This window comes from Pteropus medius, unplaced genomic scaffold, assembly GCF_902729225.1.
Source record: "Pteropus medius unplaced genomic scaffold, Ma_sr-lr_union100, whole genome shotgun sequence".
Classification (NCBI taxonomy): Eukaryota; Metazoa; Chordata; class Mammalia; order Chiroptera; family Pteropodidae; genus Pteropus; species Pteropus medius.
Genome location: NW_024341894.1, coordinates 1,545,070 through 1,563,072, shown reverse-complemented (window position 1 = coordinate 1,563,072; position 18,003 = coordinate 1,545,070). Strand labels below are relative to the sequence as shown.

General features: G+C 32.8%; 1 long non-coding RNA gene and 1 pseudogene across 2 annotated transcripts in view; both read right to left on the bottom strand.

The window, feature by feature from the left end:
- Positions 1-1,785: 1,785 nt before the first annotated feature.
- LOC120597065 (uncharacterized) overlaps positions 1,786-18,003 on the bottom strand; it is a 19,748-nt gene continuing 3,530 nt past the window's right edge. The window contains exons 1-3 of one of the 2 annotated variants that reach the window (XR_005651324.1): positions 13,359-13,409; positions 13,154-13,247; positions 1,786-2,568 (exon numbers count right to left, since the gene is read on the bottom strand). This is a non-coding gene — a long non-coding RNA (uncharacterized LOC120597065). Of the gene's footprint in view, positions 2,569-13,153; positions 13,248-13,358; positions 13,410-18,003 lie in introns of those variants that run through there. The other variant, XR_005651320.1, reaches the window with a different exon arrangement.
- Positions 14,767-14,886, bottom strand: LOC120598460 (uncharacterized; annotated as a pseudogene).

The following is an 18,003-nucleotide window of genomic DNA, read 5'->3' as shown; positions in this document are numbered from 1 at the left end:
TAGGTGAATAAATATTAGGCCCACCAATTTGTTCAATAGTTCTACATGGTTTTGAAATTCTAAGATTAATTTTTAATGTTCTTACATGTGAACAATTGTATTTTTTTGTAAACATTATATAAAATAAAATAATGAGCTTTGACCATTCTTTCTGTGTTTATAGTAGATGCATCCCTAATTCACTTGTTACAATATACATTTAATATAAAACATGGAATACAAACACAATAAATGTGTAAGAATGGTAAGGATATATAGGTAAAACAGTCACTCTTACTGGTAGAGAGTACAAACTGGAGCTTTTCAGGACACTTTTCGATGTGCATTAAAAAGCTACAAAACTGTTTACACCTTGGACTTCCACTACTAAGAATCTATTCTAAAGGAATAACCATATATGCAAATAAAGATTTATGTATTAAAAATGTACAAGAATGTTGATCCCATCAATGTTTACAGAGTGAAAAATCAGAAACAGTCTAAATGTCCCTCACTTAAGGAATGGTTATATATACTACAGCAAATCCGTAAGAAAAAATACACTCAAACCTTTAAAAAGAGTATTTTTAAAGAACATTTAAGGTTATGGAAAACCTTTAGTGGAAAAAGTGGACAAAAAAAGTTGATCAGAGGAATTTTCTTATTGTAGAAATAGTTCAGCTAATAAATGAAAAAGGAATTATAGAATTAAGACATTACCATTTTACAACCCTTAGGAAGCAAATGGATCTAGGCAATAATCATTGATAGCTGCTAAATCGCAGACCATAAAACAGACATTATGTACCTCGTTATGAAAGTACATGACACCACCTCTTAAAAAGTCTTGCTGAAAAATTCAAAACTGAATCTGATCAAGTCTAGATCTAACTACCAGTTTATGGAAATTAAGGGCAGAGGAGCATATTAACTGTACCACTGCAATGCAATCAGCCCAATCTGGATGTAGGAACTTCAACTAGACAACTTGGTTCCTTTTAAAATACTGTTTTATAGAAATAAAAAGAGACTGAGTATGAAGCTATAGATTAAGAGAATCTTAAACCATGTAACAACCAATTGCAATGTATGGATTTTCCAAGGATCCTGATTCAAAGAAAGAAACTATAAATTTTATATGCATGTGTGTGTATGTATACACAGCAGTCAGGGAAATATGAATACTTGATAGTTGATAATATTAAAGGACAATGAATAATGATAAAGAAATTATAATTATTTTTAAAAAGAATTTCCATGTTTTAGAAAAACATACTGAATCACTAATGTTTGAAATGATATGGAAATCTCTATTCTACCACTTTTTGGCATGTGACTCTGGAAACTTTAATCTCTCGAGGTCCTAGGTGTCTCAGCTATAAATAAGAACTATTGGAAAGACCAAATTTCTGAGACACAAAGGAAATATTAGTTTTAAATGTTAGTTAACGTACTGTTATCTTTCGTTTTACCTGAAATTATTATTGCACTTACAAGTAAGCTTCTGACAAATTTACTTTATCTCCAACAAATGAACCTATTGGAGGTTCTCAGAGTTTGATTTGTTATACAAGAGTCAGATTTTGATATTATCCTTAGGGATATTTATAATATATAGTTTTAAATTTTCTACATAGCAATTGCAAAATAGTTTAATTTTAATATTTCTTATCTGTTCATTTCAAAACATTTAAGTGGTTTTTGAAACTTGCCTCCCAACTAATCGATTTCATTGTGAGGTTTTAAAAAATAGTTTGAGTTAAAATATTTTATTAATTTTATCTTCACTTAATTTTTAGAGCCATTTTAGAGATATGGTTTTCCTTTTCATCATTATAGGTCATTCTATCTGCAAGATAGAAAGTTATTTGTGTTATTAATTTGATTCAGTAAAATTAACAAATGGAAATCTTTTTCTGTTCTAGGAGAGAAAAGCTCTCTATAAATATTATTTCACAATATCTCAATGAATCATTGAAATGAGCAGCAACTGTGTTGATGTTTTGAAAGAAAACTGAGCTCAGTGATACAGAGGTCTTTTTTGGGAAAATGCTGGTAATTTATGCCATTACCTTGATTACTTTACTAAAGTGCCTGTAGGGTCTGATTCTTAACCTCTGAAGGTTTAAAGGTTAGCTTGGGCAAGCTTAGAATAAGCTAGCATTAACCAAGCTTAAACAGGCTAGTGCATAAAGAGGCTAAGTGTGAATGTTTGGATTTTTAATAACAAAAATATACCCACTACAGAGACCAGAAAACTAAAGTTAATAAGCCTATCACATTCTCTCATAATGGACACACCTCCATGGGAAGAAAGAAAAATTATGACTACAAGGTTCAATAGTGGACATGGAAACGGAACAAACGGACTAAGTCAAATATCCTGAATGATTACTTGTAAGAGACCTGATGCACTCACTTTCAAAATTGGATTCGATTTGCCACTGAGAAAGTGATCTGAAGTTTTCCAAGTAAGTTTCTTCCTCTGAGCAGTGCTAAATAAGCATAGCCAAAATTTTCTTCAGGGATTTCCTTTTTCCTTTGTTTAAAAGACTAATCAATTCCTCTTCTGATGGACACATTCTTTAGCTATAAAAACGAATTCAATTTTAGCGTCAGTCATGTAGTTCTAGGAGCTTTTCTTTTCAACTGACATATTCCTACTTGAAACCAGTATAAATTGTACTTTAAATTCAATTTAAAAAAAATAGAATTTTTTCCCCCTTCTGTATGATTTCTATTTGTGCCTTCCTATTACCGCCATCTCCACACACACAGAAATCTGCCCCTGTAACATGATTGTCACTATTAATTATATGAAACCAGAATTGGGAATGAAAAAGTTTCCTTTTGATGGCCAACAGATATATGAAATGATGATCAACTTCACTAGCTGTTAGGAAAATGCAAATCAAAACTACAATGAGATACAACCTCACACCTGTTGGAATGGCTATTATCGACAAATAATAACAAGTATTGGAGAGGTTGTAGAAATGTAAATTGGTACAGCCATTATGGAAAACAGTATGGAGGTTCCTCAAAAAATTAAGAATAGGATTACCATATGACCCAGAAACCCCTCTCCTGGGTATCTACCCAGAAAAAATTTGAAAACATTTATCCATAAAGATATATGCACTTTGATGTTCATAGCAGCATTATTCACAGTAGCCAACATGGAAACAACCCCAAGTGTCCTTAGATAGACGACTGGATAAAGAAGATGTGGTACATATATACAATGGAATATTACTCAGCCATAAGAATAGATGAAATACTGCCATTTGCGACAACATGGATGGATCTTGAAATTATCATGTAAGTGAAATAAGTCAGACAGAAAAAGTTGAGAACCACATGAGTTCACTCAAATGTGGAATATAAAACTGAAAGCAACAAAGGCACAAGACAAACAAACAAAAACTCATAGACACAGACAATAGTTTAGTGGTTATCAGAGGGAAGAGGGAGAAGTAAGAAAGGGTAAAGGGGGTCAAATATATGGTGATGGAAGGAGATTTGCCTTTGGGTGGTAAACACACAATGCAATAATATACAGATGATATATTATAGAACTATACACTTGAAACCTACATAATTTTATTAACCAATGTTGTCCCAATAAATTTAATTTAAAAAGTTTCCTTTTGAATACTTAGGCAAACCAAAGTGATTTTATCACAAGACATAAGATTGTCTTAGAACTTCTGAGGCCTTGTAAGAACATCTTTATAATTTATTAATCTTAACACTTTTATTTTATCTAAATTCTAAATTTTTATTCTGTTTTCAGTGTAGACTTCAGATAATAGAAAATACAAATCCTCTCATTTGTCCTCACAGAATATAGGAAAGGACAAAGAAAATCTTCAAGCAAAATATTTTTGAGTTAAGAAAATCAATGCGCACACACATTCATACACTTATAAATATATGCACATTTATATCAGTTGCAATCTAAAACTAGAAAAAATATTTCAAATTTATGTTTTTCATTTTTTGTACTAGTTATTCTTTTTGTGTGAAATGATTACCTATTTATATTACATACGATTATATTACACACATATATCACATTATGTATGACTGCATATGTAATTACTAGGGACTAATAATTACAGATTAAGAAATCTACCTTGTCATTCAAATGGTTCACAGATATTTTCTATTTATACAGAAGCTACTTTCTTTGTAAAGCAATAAATCAAATGTTTGGAGTTGAGAGACCTAAGAATATTGTCACTCTGCCCTAACACGAGGACTATTCTTCAGTCCTCCTTCCTCCTTTAGAATCATCTCCATGACCCAGAATGGAAAATTACACCGAAGCATTCAAAGTTTAAAAAATAACCAGGAAGTTCAGGAAGAGTGAAGGGCACAAGTGCCAAATTTGTAAGATCATCTATTCAGGCTAATTTTTTTTATTTGTGCATAAGAGTGAAGTAAGTGGATCACATAAACTATATTACATATCAAATAGGATATAAAATATGATAACAGTATATGTATTATTACAGTATCTATATATATATATGTATGTATACACACACATACATACAGTAGCTCTCTCTATATAAACTATACCTGAAGAAGCAGTATGTAATGAGTGAGACAGCAGTGTTGGAGGCAGTAAAATTCCCTGTACTACAATTTGAAAGTCATGTGACTTTATTTCTGTACTTCAGTTTCCTCTCATCTATAAAATTTGGATGATATTAGTACTTACCTTATCGGGTCATTGTGAGGGTGAAATGTGTGTGTGTGTGTGTATGTGGAGAGAGAGAGAGAGGAAATTAGGTATAGTCCCTGTTGTAAAAGAGGCAAAACTTTACCTCTACTCATCTTAGGTTTTAAGTTGGGACTCTTAACAAAAATATTAACAAGAGAAAAACATTTTATTAATGTGTTCCTAAATAAAAAGTAACTCAGAATGGCAGCTTAGAATTCTGGCTTATATAGCATCCTTAACAATTAATGTGTAGGGAAATGACAGGACAAAGAAATGGAGCTTTATGCTTTCAAGGTCAGCAAACTGTGGGAAAGTAAATATATGGGGGAGAAACCAATAGAGTAAGGTTTGTTTGTAGATTTGTCTGATGGAATCTCTGGGCTGATCGGAATGTCTTCTTTCCTCCTGTATAGGAAGATTCACAGTAGAGTTTTATCTCCTGCTTTCAGAAAGAAAAAGGAAGGTCACAGTGTCCTTGCAACTGCTGTTTCTTAAGTTCCTTTTTGTGTAATTATATGAAGTGATGAATGTTAACTAAATTTATTGTGGTAATCATTTCACAATATATAGTATGCCAAGTCGTTATGCTGTACACTTTAAACTTATACAGTGTAATATGTCAATTATATCTCAATTAAACTGGAAGGAAAGAAATAACCAATGGCTCAAGTGGCATATTTTGGGTGGCATATTCTGATTTCCTTCACTGTCATGTAATATGACAACATCAAATGGTAGCAAGGAAGTGGAGTATCTTTTTTTTATCTTTTATTTTTATTTTTTATTATGGTGACATTGGTTAACGAAATCCAATAAGTTTCAAGTGTACAATTTAACAATAAGGCATATATATATTGCATTGTATGTTCACCACCCACAGTGGAGTATCTTATAGTATGCTGGTAGTACTATAAAATGGTATGCCCACTTTTGAAAACTATTCTTCAGTTTCTAATCAAGTTTAATATATATTTAACATTTGACCCAGCAATTCTACTCCTGGGTATTTACACAAGAGAAATGTAAACTTACATTATGAGACATTTTGTTCAAGAATGCTCATAGCAGCTTTATTCATACCTGGAAACAACCTAAATGTCCATCAACAGGAAAATGAATAAACAAATTGTGATATGTTCATACTATTCAGCAATATAAAGGAATGAATTGAAACAACAACATGGATAAATCTCACGGACATTACTTTGATCAAAGGAAGTCAGATACTAAAGACTATATACTGTATTGTTCCACTTACATGAATTAAAGAACAAGCAGAACTAATTTTTAGAGACCGAACAGTCGTTACCTCTCACAAGACAGGAAGGAGTGACTTGAAAGGGGCCTAGGAGACCTTCTAGGGTGACTGAAAATGTCTGGACCTTGACTAGGATGTGGGTTACACAGGGACATTTATCAAAATTCATCAAATCATTTTCTTAAGATCTGTGCATTTCACTGTTTTAAAAACTAAAAAGAGTTCTATCTTTATGGATTAAACAGCTACTTCATTTCTTTAATTAAAAAAAAATACTTATTTAACATTTATTAATCACTTACTTTATGCCAAGCAGTTTTACATACACCTTGTTACAAGCACCCTCATATAATCTTATAATGAGTCTATGATTAGATATTATTATTATTATTACCATACAGCAATATATTATATATTGCTAGGAGAGGTTAAATAGCTTAGTCAAGGTCACGCAACTAGTAAGAGATGTCGCTGTGGTTTGAGGCCTCATCACTTACAATGCTATCCTCTCTTCCTTACTTTAGACTGAGCTTACAATTCAATTCCATAATTAGAAGAAATCACGTTAATTGGAGTTCACTATTACGTGTACTCAAAAATTTTTTTTTAAATTTTGACATAATTTCAGAATTCTGACCTACAGAATCATGAGATAATACATAGGTATTATTTTAAGCCACTACATTTGTGATAATTTATTATAGCAGCAATATAAAATTATTACAGACGTCTTCAAACTGGGCATGAGCACTGCCAAAGCACTTCGCAAAAAGGATGATATTATAGTCCCCAAACATCTAGTGACATGCAATACCCTCATTAGATGTTAAATATACTTTTCAAAAAATGAAAATAATGTTTAACTGAAGGCATTTTAGCGGGGTGGGGGGGGGTGGGGGGGCAGAAAGCCACTCAAGCAACCCAAATTAAAAGGAGTTTTTTTGTAAGAATAGAAGAAGAAGTCTCATTGGCCACAAAGATAAAAACCTAGTCATTCCACAACGGAAAAGAGATCTGATAGCATTCCTGGAAAAGTTCCTTCAGACCTTTAAGCGAGAACAGAGTAAGAATAAATGTAAAAATAGATAACGTCAACAAATTAGTTAAAATTAAATGCTTTAATTTTCCCCCACACTGTACATTCATGGCTCATTTGATAAAGCCCTCTAAATCTGGTTATGTATAAGCTATGTAATTTAGGATTTAGAAAAAAATATCTAGAACAGTGACACTGGTGGGAAATAGAGGAGGAAGGGGTACAGAGTGGTACTTTGGATAAAGTAGAATTTGCAGATATTCATGACGGACTGGGTATAGTGGTGAGAGAGAAGTTAGAACCACCTATGATTCCCAAGATCGTAGGTCCTCTATATGCTACAGGAGGACAAATATAGAATTTTCATTTTCCTTATTATATCTACAATGTTCAGCACATAGTAGGTACTCAGTAAAATTATCTGTTGTTCAATGATAGGAAAGCACTGAATATTTTTTTTTAGCAGGGCAATGACATGGTCAGATTTGGGATTCAGATAGCTAGTATTGACAGCCATGTGGAGGATGAAGAAGGCTGAGAGGGTGTGGCAGACAGAGCTGTCTATCAAAACCCAGTCTCCTTCTATTCCCGAGCATACAGCTGGACTACATTTCTCAGCCTCTCTTAAGTTAGGTGTGGCACGTAAGTATGTTCTATCCAAAGGAATGTGAGATGGAAGTGATGCCTACCACTCCCACATCAGCGCCTTCAGACCAGGCAGAATCTTTTTCGACTTTCTCTTTCTACCAGCTTAAATATGGACATGATGACTCTGCCTCAATTGTACAAATAAGGAAAATGTCCTAGCAGATGGCAGAGACAAAGGATGGAAGGAGTTTGGACCCCTAAATTACTACATGAAGGAGAGTCACCTACTGACTTGGAAACCTACGCTGGAATGAGATCAGAAATAAACTTACTGTTCTTTAAGCCACTGAATTTTGGCAGTCTATTGTTTTCCTTTAACACAGCCATCCTCGCTAACGCAGGATGGGAGTCAGAGAGTGACCCTAGAAATAGGATTATTTTAATAACTTAGGTAAGAGATAATGAATATCTGTGACAGGATCAGGGGGTAGGTGAAGAAAAGATATGAAGATATTTATAAAATACACTCGACATGATTGTTTTACCTTCAAATGTCTTCAAATGCTGACACTTCTTTAGCCCACTACTGGGCTTCGAGCAAGAAGACTTCTATTCCCACAAGTTAACTAAAACTTTTCTTTCAAAAATTATTAGAGACATAGCCACATACAATTAACTTCTAGGGAAGAAAAAAAGAATAGGAATACAATTCTAGAGACATTGGGGAAACTTGATAAACAAACAAGAGACATTAGTGATAAGGAATAGACCCAACTGTTGAAATAATAATAATAATAATAAATAATAATAGAACGCAATAATAAATAATAAATAATAAAAGAACGCAAGTCCAATGTAATGATTTAAAATAGAGAAAGGAGTGGAAGGCTCTTAACTGTTTTTTTTGAGTCAGGGTACACTGGACATTTTAAAATATTTCTAAAAGATTATTCCCTGCTCCTCCCCCACCCTAAATAGAATTGTGCGCTATTTATAATGCCCCAAATTTAAAAACAACCTAACTGCTCAGCAATAGGAGATTGGTTAAATTGATTATAGTAAATTCATACAAGGAAATATTCTGCAGTGATTTAAAATTATAATATATGAAAAGTTAAGAGTGATATTAAAATTTTTAAAAGTTAAAACACATTTAGTATAGAATGTTTCCATTCATTTTTATGAGTTTGTAGAAAACAGTCTGGATGAAATCTCACCAAAATGTTAGAGGTAGTTATCTATGCTAGTATGATTAAAGGTGATTTTCTTTTCTTCATTTTTGTTTAGATAATAATTTTCTAGTTTTCTAAATTAACATGTACTGTTTGAGAAATTAAAATTGAAAATAAAAAGATGTTCAATATTGCTAATCAGTAGGAAAATGAAAATCAAAACCACAATGAGATACCACTTCACACAGATTAGGATGGCTACTATCAAAAAACACAAGAAAATAACAAATGTTAGTGAGGATGTGGTGAAATTAGAACCCTTGTACACTTTAGGTGAGAATGTAAAATGGTACAACCACAGTACGATGGTTCCTTAAAAATTAAAAATAGAATTACCATACAATTCAGCAATTCTACTTCTGGATAAATATCTAAAATAATTGAAAGCAAGGTCTTGAGTGATATTTGCATATTCATGTTCATAACAGCATTCTTCACAATAGCCAAAAGGTTTCAGAAGCAACCCCTGTTCATTAATGGATGAATGATTAAACAAAATGAAATATATAAATAGAATGGAATATTATTTAGCCTTAAAAAAAAGGAAGAAATTCTGACACATGCTACAACATGGATGAACCTTAAGGCCATTATGTTAATTGAATTGAAAGTCATGAAAAAACAAATATTGTATGATTCCACTCACATGCGGTAACTAGAGTAGTCAGATTCATAAAGACAGAAAGTAGAATGGTGATTACCAGGAGTAGGGAGAGGAGGGAATCAAGTTGTTCAATGAAAACAGTTTTAGTTTTGCAAGATGAGAATTATTCTCAGGATTAGTTGAGAATAATCATAACAATGTGAATGTACTTAACACTACTGAACTGAACACTTAAAAATAGTTAAGTGGTAAATTTTATGTTATGTATATTTTACTAAATTTAAAAAATATTGTAATTGAAAATAAACACAATTAAAGGAATTCTTTAAAGGAAAGTAGTATATGAGAAAATGGCTCACAACTACCATTTCAGAAAACCTCCCCTGACCAAGCCAGCTCCGCTGTGATCACTCTTATGTGACTTATCTATTTATTTTGTATCTAATTACTTTGATCTTTTGGATAAAGAACTCTGATTTTTTTTTTTATGTTTTTCATGAATTTAGATTATAAGCCCCTTCTGAATACACATCCTTTTCTACTTTCTTCTCTTCTCTGTAAATAATAAACAATTATATTTTGGAACTAAGCAAATTTTGAAAACTCAAATCTTTCATTGTGAAGTACTAGTGAGAATGTTTAAAAAGAAAAACTACTGAACACACAAACTACAAGTTTTGGACTTTCACATTCTCTAGTCTAAAGCATTCTTCTCAGGTCTGTTTGGTTGGAATTCCAGATCACAGTAATACAAAAGATGTAATTCAAAAATAAAATCTGAACTATATTTTCTTTTCTTTCTCTATATAATCAACTAGTGTGAATTTAATAAAATTACACTGAAATGTTGCTGGAGAAAGGGTTTAAATCCCTGTTTTACGTCTGCAATTTGCCTGAGGCTTGGTTGAAACTGTTGCCTGCCCTCTTACTCTATAATTCACCTCCTCTCCTTTCTGAGGTATTATATTGTGTTCCCTTCAGTGTGGGTCATCCAGGAAGATTGAAAGACTGAATGGTAATCATATGTGTATTCAATGCTTGCTGAAAATTTTTCTTCTATAAATCAAGCAAGAGTATAATACATTTAATAAAGAAAATTCAGTATACTATAGAGAAGAAGAAAGGAATGAAATTGACATTTGCCAAGAGTATACTTTATGCTAAACTCCCTGGGAGAGTCCACTTTAATATCAAGAGTTATTTGTTATATAACTCTTCAGATTATAGTGTTTGTTTCCTTGTTTGGTGTAGGAAAAATTATCTATTCATTATATGAGTATTAAGGGAAATTAAATTTAAATTTACTCATTATCATTGTAATATGGAACTAGCTACTATGACTTTACAGATCTTGCTATAATTAACTCAGTCAACATAAAAGACTAGGATATCTTCAGTTAATAAAAAAAAGCATTTATATTCCTTTTTTAAATCAATTATGGTACATGTAAAAATGAATGGTGATTATAGGAAATACATTTTTAAAACACATAAAACTAGTTTTTCCATGACTATTTCTTGAACCCACAACACTCTCCAGCACAATAAATTCATCTATTAACTTTTATTTGAAATTTGTTTAATTATTTTATCATAGAATTCTTATTGCAAGTATGTTAATGAAGTGGGAATATTGCCTTTCAATGAAATTTGTATACCAATTAGGTGTTATCTGAGGTATACTAGTGCAAATGTAGCCTGATTTTTTTTGTTACAATTAAATATTCACCATAATGGGATTTAAAATGCTTGGAAAAAAAAAAAAACACTGCTAAATGTAAAAACTATTTGTGCAATGATTTTCTAGTACCTTCCTCCTCAGACTGATAATAGCCACATTAGCACTTGTCTAAGCAGCATCACAAATTCTTTCTGGTTTCTCTCAGGAATAACAATGTTTCATTTTTCATCTAGAAACCCCATTAACCCAACTATATTACAGTATTTTTGCATTATCATCATTTCAAGTCATTTGCACACTGTACAAACATATTTACAAAAGACACAGTAACCATTTTAAATCATGGTTGTGAACCCCAAGCAGAAATATATATCTCAAAATGGACTCCTCACGATTAACTGGGCCCAGATTCATATCCAGAGTCTAGCAACCATTGCTGACAGAGGCCTCTCACACACTCTGCATTTCAGCGACAGCCACAGACTGATATTTCAGCCTCCTGAGTTAAGCCTTGCCTGTTTCTGTCTTCTGGATCAACCACTGCAGGGAAGCCCTGGTTTTGTCTTTCCACTAGTGGACTGAGACCTGCTCCATCCAATCAGAACTACACGAATTGTATCCTCATTTGCATATCTTTACAGACCAATCAGAACTGCACAATTTGGAAACTCATTTGCATAAAACAGACCAAATTAAGAACTTGGGTGGGAACTTTATAAATAAAGATCGAGTCCTCTTTCATCTTAGTGCAGCACAATTTAAGTTGCTACCTGAATCTGTGTCTCCCAGGTTATAACTCTTTATGTTCAAATAAATGCTTTTAATTTTTTACTATAGTCTAAAATTAATTTTGGTTTACATGCTTTTGGTCTTTATAAGGCATTCATATGTGGTATATTTACCAATACCTGACATTAAGGCATTTAGAAAATATTTTTTGATGAACAGACATTGTTCGAATGGCAGTCAAAAAGAGTGATTCAAATAAATCAACATTTAAATAACTTCCAAAGGTGAAAAAAGAACCTTCATTTAAAAAGTTCTTTCTTCTAATCAATATTTCTAAGAACTGCAATCTCTAATTCTAAATTGCTTTCAGTTTGACTTGCTCCTTCACTGTTTTCCCTAAGGTCGTTAGCATTTATAGCTAGCAAAAGGAATCAAATTCTCTAACCTTAACCTGACCATAGATAATTAGGTCATCAAGAGCCTTATTAAATTGATTATTCATATAAAAGTTTAAGTTGTTGCATTTCATTGCATAGAAATGATCATTCTAGAGTATAAAGATTTTTTTCTTAAATTAGCATGAGTAACCAGTTATCTGATTTAAAAAAAAAAACATTCTAAGAAGAATGACTCACTGATGATGACTTTACTACTTTCATCTCATTCAATGAATATAATAAAAGCTTATAGTCATCAAGTACTTAATTTGTACCATGCACTGTTCTAAGAGCTTTACCCTAGTCAATTTAATTCTCATAAAAATTCTACGAGAAAGCTACTATTATTGTAGTTTCCCAGACTCAGAAACCAAAATTAAGTAAATTGTTCAAGGTCACATGATTTGTAAATGGAGGAGCCAAAATTCATCCCAGGCCATTTGTCTTTGTGCTTGTGCTTTTAACCACTACAGTACAGTGTCTTTCAAATATCATATACTTATTTATTTTGAGATTGAATTACTGAGGAATTTACCACATTATGTTTGGCACCCAAAATATGACTGAAATGTAATAATGTTAAGAAAATTTATTTTAAGAGCAAATGAAACTAAAATTATCCATCACCATCTCCTTGGTACACCTTTATCTCTTGCCTAAAGCAAACATCACATATCAAACAGCACTCTTTCATACTAAGCCCAGGTTAGGCTTCAGAATCCTTCCCCATGCAACTTGATAGTTGGCATACAAGAGGAAACTTGTACACTAGACCTAGCAATATACTAAAACGTGCAGTTTAATATAGCAAGCATGTGTGTATGTTATGTTCCAGAGTTTTTCCTTCTTTTCACAGTGTATCTTAGAGAGAACTTACCAGGCCAAAGCAAGTTGAGAGGTCACTGCTTCCATTACTGACAACCTCATTTCATTGTATAATTGTTTGGAGTCAAGTTCTCTGAAAGCGGAGCCTGAAAAAGGAAACAGCATGCATACAGTTTACTGAGAAAGTGCTTCCAGGAGAAAGGGAACAAGGAAAGCAGCATAAAGCAGAAGCAACTGAGAAAAAATGTTGCCTCTACCTGATCACACTGTGGAAGCAGGAGCAAAAATTGCCACAAAGAGTTGGCCCCACCTGAGGCAAAGGAGCAGCTTTTTATACAACTGCATCAGCTCAATCATTGGCTGTGGGTTGCTTCTTGGGGTGGGAGGTAATCACCCTAGTGAAGCAGCTCCCATTGGCCAAAAGCTATCCTTTGGAGAAGGGTGCATCTGTGAGCCTTAGCAACCAACAGTCAGGAGCAGGGAATGGGTGTGCTGGCACAGAAACACTTAATTTTATAAATGGAATTATATTTTATGTACTTTTTACAAATTGCTGTTTTCATTTAATATGTACTACAAGAGACCTTGCTGCATAACACACATATTCCATTCATTTTAAACATACAATTGTTTACATTTTAATGTGAATACCTCTTAAAACTGACTTTACATATGTATCAAATCCTGAGAATGAGTGTGAGGGGCTTGGTAGAAAATCCCAGAAAGTATACAGAGGGACATTTTTTGAAGAAATTTACATTTTGGGAGGCACACAGTACAACTTAATGAGAAAAAGCACATCACTGTTGACTCTGAATCAAAAGTGATGCAGAAGAGTCAGACTCTCAATGTGAAATTGTTTTAAGAATTCCTTAACCTATTTATTTCCTTTATATTTTCTTTTCTATAAGTGCATAAAAAGTGTCAAATAAGTCAAAATGATTTATTTTACTAAATATAAATTCTACATAATAAGAAAGCATTGTGTCATGATTTGAGTGTAAGCATTATTTTTTTTTATTGACAGACAAAACAATGATGAGTCTTACAATTGGTGTCATATTAGAGTTAATGTAATACATTACTACATGGTACGTTAATGTTATAGCTTTTTAATACTTATCAATATTAATGCTCTAATAAACTCTCTTATACTTGCCTTTTGGTGTGCATGTATAAGTATTACTCTAGAATAGATACATAGCAGAGGAATTTCTAGGTTGAAAGGATTACACAGTTAAAATACAACTAACAGATACTGTCCTCCAAAAAGGTTATTTCAATTTAAGTAGACACTAATAATGAATGTATCAGAGTATCCATTTTGTCACATAGTGGGTGCTTTTTCATTAATACATTTTTTTGCTAACCTGAACCTGAAAAATGGTATCTCATTTAGTTTGTCTGTCTTTTAATTTTGCCTATGATTTTATGCAGAAGACAATTTTTACATAGTTAATTGCCATTCTTTTGTATTTGCATAAGGCATTCATCAAGATTATAAATGAAGTTCTTATATTTGCTTTTAGTACTTGTATAATTCCTTATGGTTAAGCTCCATGATCCATCTGGAATTTATTTTCATCTTAGTGTATGGTAAGGATTTGATTTCTTTTCAAATGGATAGACAGCTGTTTCTTTTTTTCTTTTTTCTTTTCTTTTTTTTTTTTACACCTACAGTATCTTCCTATGTGGTCTCCCATCCAAGTACTAACCAGGCCCTACCCTGCTTAGCTTCCGAGATCAGACAGGATCGGGCCTGTTCAGGGTGGCATGGCTGTAGATGATAGCTGTTTCAATACTCTTTATAAACTTGTATATTCTTTCCCCTTAATATTCTTACTTTTAATATTAATATTCCTACTTTTTACTTGAACTCTATTTTGTTCCTTTGTTATAATTGTTTCTTTATAGTAATGTACGTTTTTAATTACATATCTTTATAGAATGTTTTAATCTCTGATAGAGCAAACCCCATAAATTTGTTCTTTGCAAAAAATCTCTTGACAATACTTGAGCAATTCTTCTGAAACTTTCTGATTTCCTTTCACTGTGTTCTATCACTAGTAGTTAGTCATTTCACCTGATTAATTCTATTTCTAGAATCAAAACAGAACTGAGACGAGAGAGAGGAAAAATTGTACATGATATACTATAATAAAGATAGACTTAATTACTTAATGAAAAAAACCTGTAGTAGGATTACCTAAATCGTAGGTAGTGACAAATACAGGAAAAGAAGTGTTTCTTCAGAGGGAAGGTAGGATATCTTGGAGGAAGTCTTTAGAGAGATAAGTTGAGAGCACTAATTAGTTGTATATGACCTCAGGGAAGTCACTTAATCTCTCTGGGGATGATTCCATTTTGCAGATTTTCTTGTATGTTAAATAATAATGTTACCTAACTGAAGAGGGTCTGCCCACTGGAGGTACAGCAGAGCCAAACACTGAACACTGAGTTTAGCAGCAGAGAAATTAAGGCAATTTATTGGCAAGGTGCCAAGCCAGGAGACCTGTGAACTAGCACTCAAAATCTGAACTCCTGGATGGTTTTTAATCAAGCGTTTTTTGAGGTAAAGATGGAGGGTTAGGGGTTAGGGGTCACTGGAAAAGCTGATTGGTTAGTTCTTGAGCAAGCTTCAGCAGTTTTCCTTAGTCTGATTGAATTCCTGATGTCATCTAACTGGGTTGAAGAACTAAGATCATGCAAAATCTTAGTTCATAATTATGGATCCATGAATTTATCTTTAAAGAAAAAAGCAGAAACTAAATATCTTGTGACCTTTGTTCTTGTTTAAGCTTCATTGTTTTATGTTTAACAAACCATATTTTTCTACTCTCTCAAGCTAAGTATACTTTTAAACAGTTTTTTCCTGGAACTTGCTTTACAGGCAGTCCTCCAAGACATGACTAACATACTTTCTTAATCTTTGAAACATTTAGTTAAAGCCTACACCTACATCTCTAGACTCTATGATCTAATATCAAAATATGTTCACTGTTAACTGCCAGTTTCAGTAGAATTGAACTGAGTTCAGAGCATCATGCTATTAAAGTACAATGTAATAATTAATATTCCCAAGTCATCCAGGAAAGGCTTATTTCTATTCTCTGTTTTTTGTTTTGTAAGGTAAAGTAGTATATTGTGGGAAGGAACAAACTTTCCTCTACCCTCAAGTTTCTTCTGGCTAATAATCAAATAGACATGAGGCAGATTAGCGAGAGAAAATAACCAAATTTAATACATACATATGTATGGGAACCCCACATACATGAGAGAGCTAGTGACTCCATATGCAAGAGAAGTTCAGAGGTAGAAACAGGGATTGAGGTATATGAGACATTCTGAGATAGAGATGAGGTGATGCACTTTGAAAGCTTCAAAGGGTCATGGCAGGATGATAAGAACAGACAATTAGCAAGTAGAAGTTTGCCCTGCCCTATAGATAGTTTGAAAGAAGTTATCTCTGATCATTTCTCATGGGCAAGGCCTCTGATTGAAATTCTTCTAGACAGTTAAAGGGAAGGCCAGAAGTTTCTCTTGAGCTTGAGGTTAAAGTTGCCTTTCACTCAAAGTCTATATACCACTGAGGCACATCATGGAGTGGCTCCTTCTGAACCTATACAATATCAAACACCGATTTTTAAACAATAAATTATTATTGACGTATTGAATGCCTACTCTGTGCCAAGTAATGTCCTAGGCAATATGCTTTCATTGTGTCATTTAACTTACACTTTAATTAATTAATGATTTTTGTAATTTGTATAATTAGATCAAATAGGAATGGTTTAAAATAACATTATATATATGTTTCATTTCATTATAATAATAATGTAGTATTATTGCAGGAAATTAGGAAAACATAGAAAATCATAAAGAAAAAATACTTCTGTTACTCTGAGAGTGATCATTACCATGTTGGAGCATTATCTGTTGAATCTTTTATACACACACACATTTGTTTTGTTTTATAAAATTGAGATCAAAGTCAACAAATTCTTTGTATCCTATTTCTATTTCATAAAAATATGATTGTTCAATAACCGAATAGCATTCAATTTTGTAAAAGATTAGAAAATTTCTTATTGTTGTCCATAAAAAAAGTTCTGGGACCAGTGAAGCACACTTAAGTTACAGGAAAAATTCTCTGGGGCAATGTCTCAATTAAGGTCCCTGGGGTTAACAGATGGCACATTTTAGAAGAGAAATTTGAAGATGATTTAACACAGGATCTATTTACAAAGTTCCTTTAGTGGGCTGGGATTAGGGAAACCACAAGTAATAATATGTGATCCTGTTGCCACCCTTTAGCCATTAGCCTATGGGCATGAGGAAGGAGGAGAGAGCAGCACTTAAATCTGGAAACAAAGAAAACTTGGTGAAGACCCTTGCCTGATAAAAGCTGTAGGAAGCGCTTGGTTGAGGGAGCGGAGAGCAAAAACAGAACTACCACATGATCCAGCAGTCTCAGTTCTGGATATATATTCAAAGGAAAAAAAAAATCAGTACCTCAAAGAGATATAGGCTACCCATGTTCATTGCAGCATTATTCATTATCATCAAGATACCGAAACGACCTAAATGTCTGTTAATGGATGAATGGATACAAAAAATGTCTAATATATACAAAAAAAAATGTTACTCAGCCATAAAAAAGATGGAAATTCTTTTAATTGTGACAACATAGATGAAGTTGGAGGGCATTAGTCAACAGAAAGAGAAATACTGTATGGTATCATTCATATGTGGAACCTAAAAAAATAAGAAAAGAAAGCCCATTTTATAGAATCAGAGAATAGAAAGGTGGTTGCTAAGAGCTGGGGGAGGGGAAAACAGGGAGATGGTAAAAGGATGTAAACTTTCAAGTTATAAGTTCTGGATCTAATGTACAGCATGGTG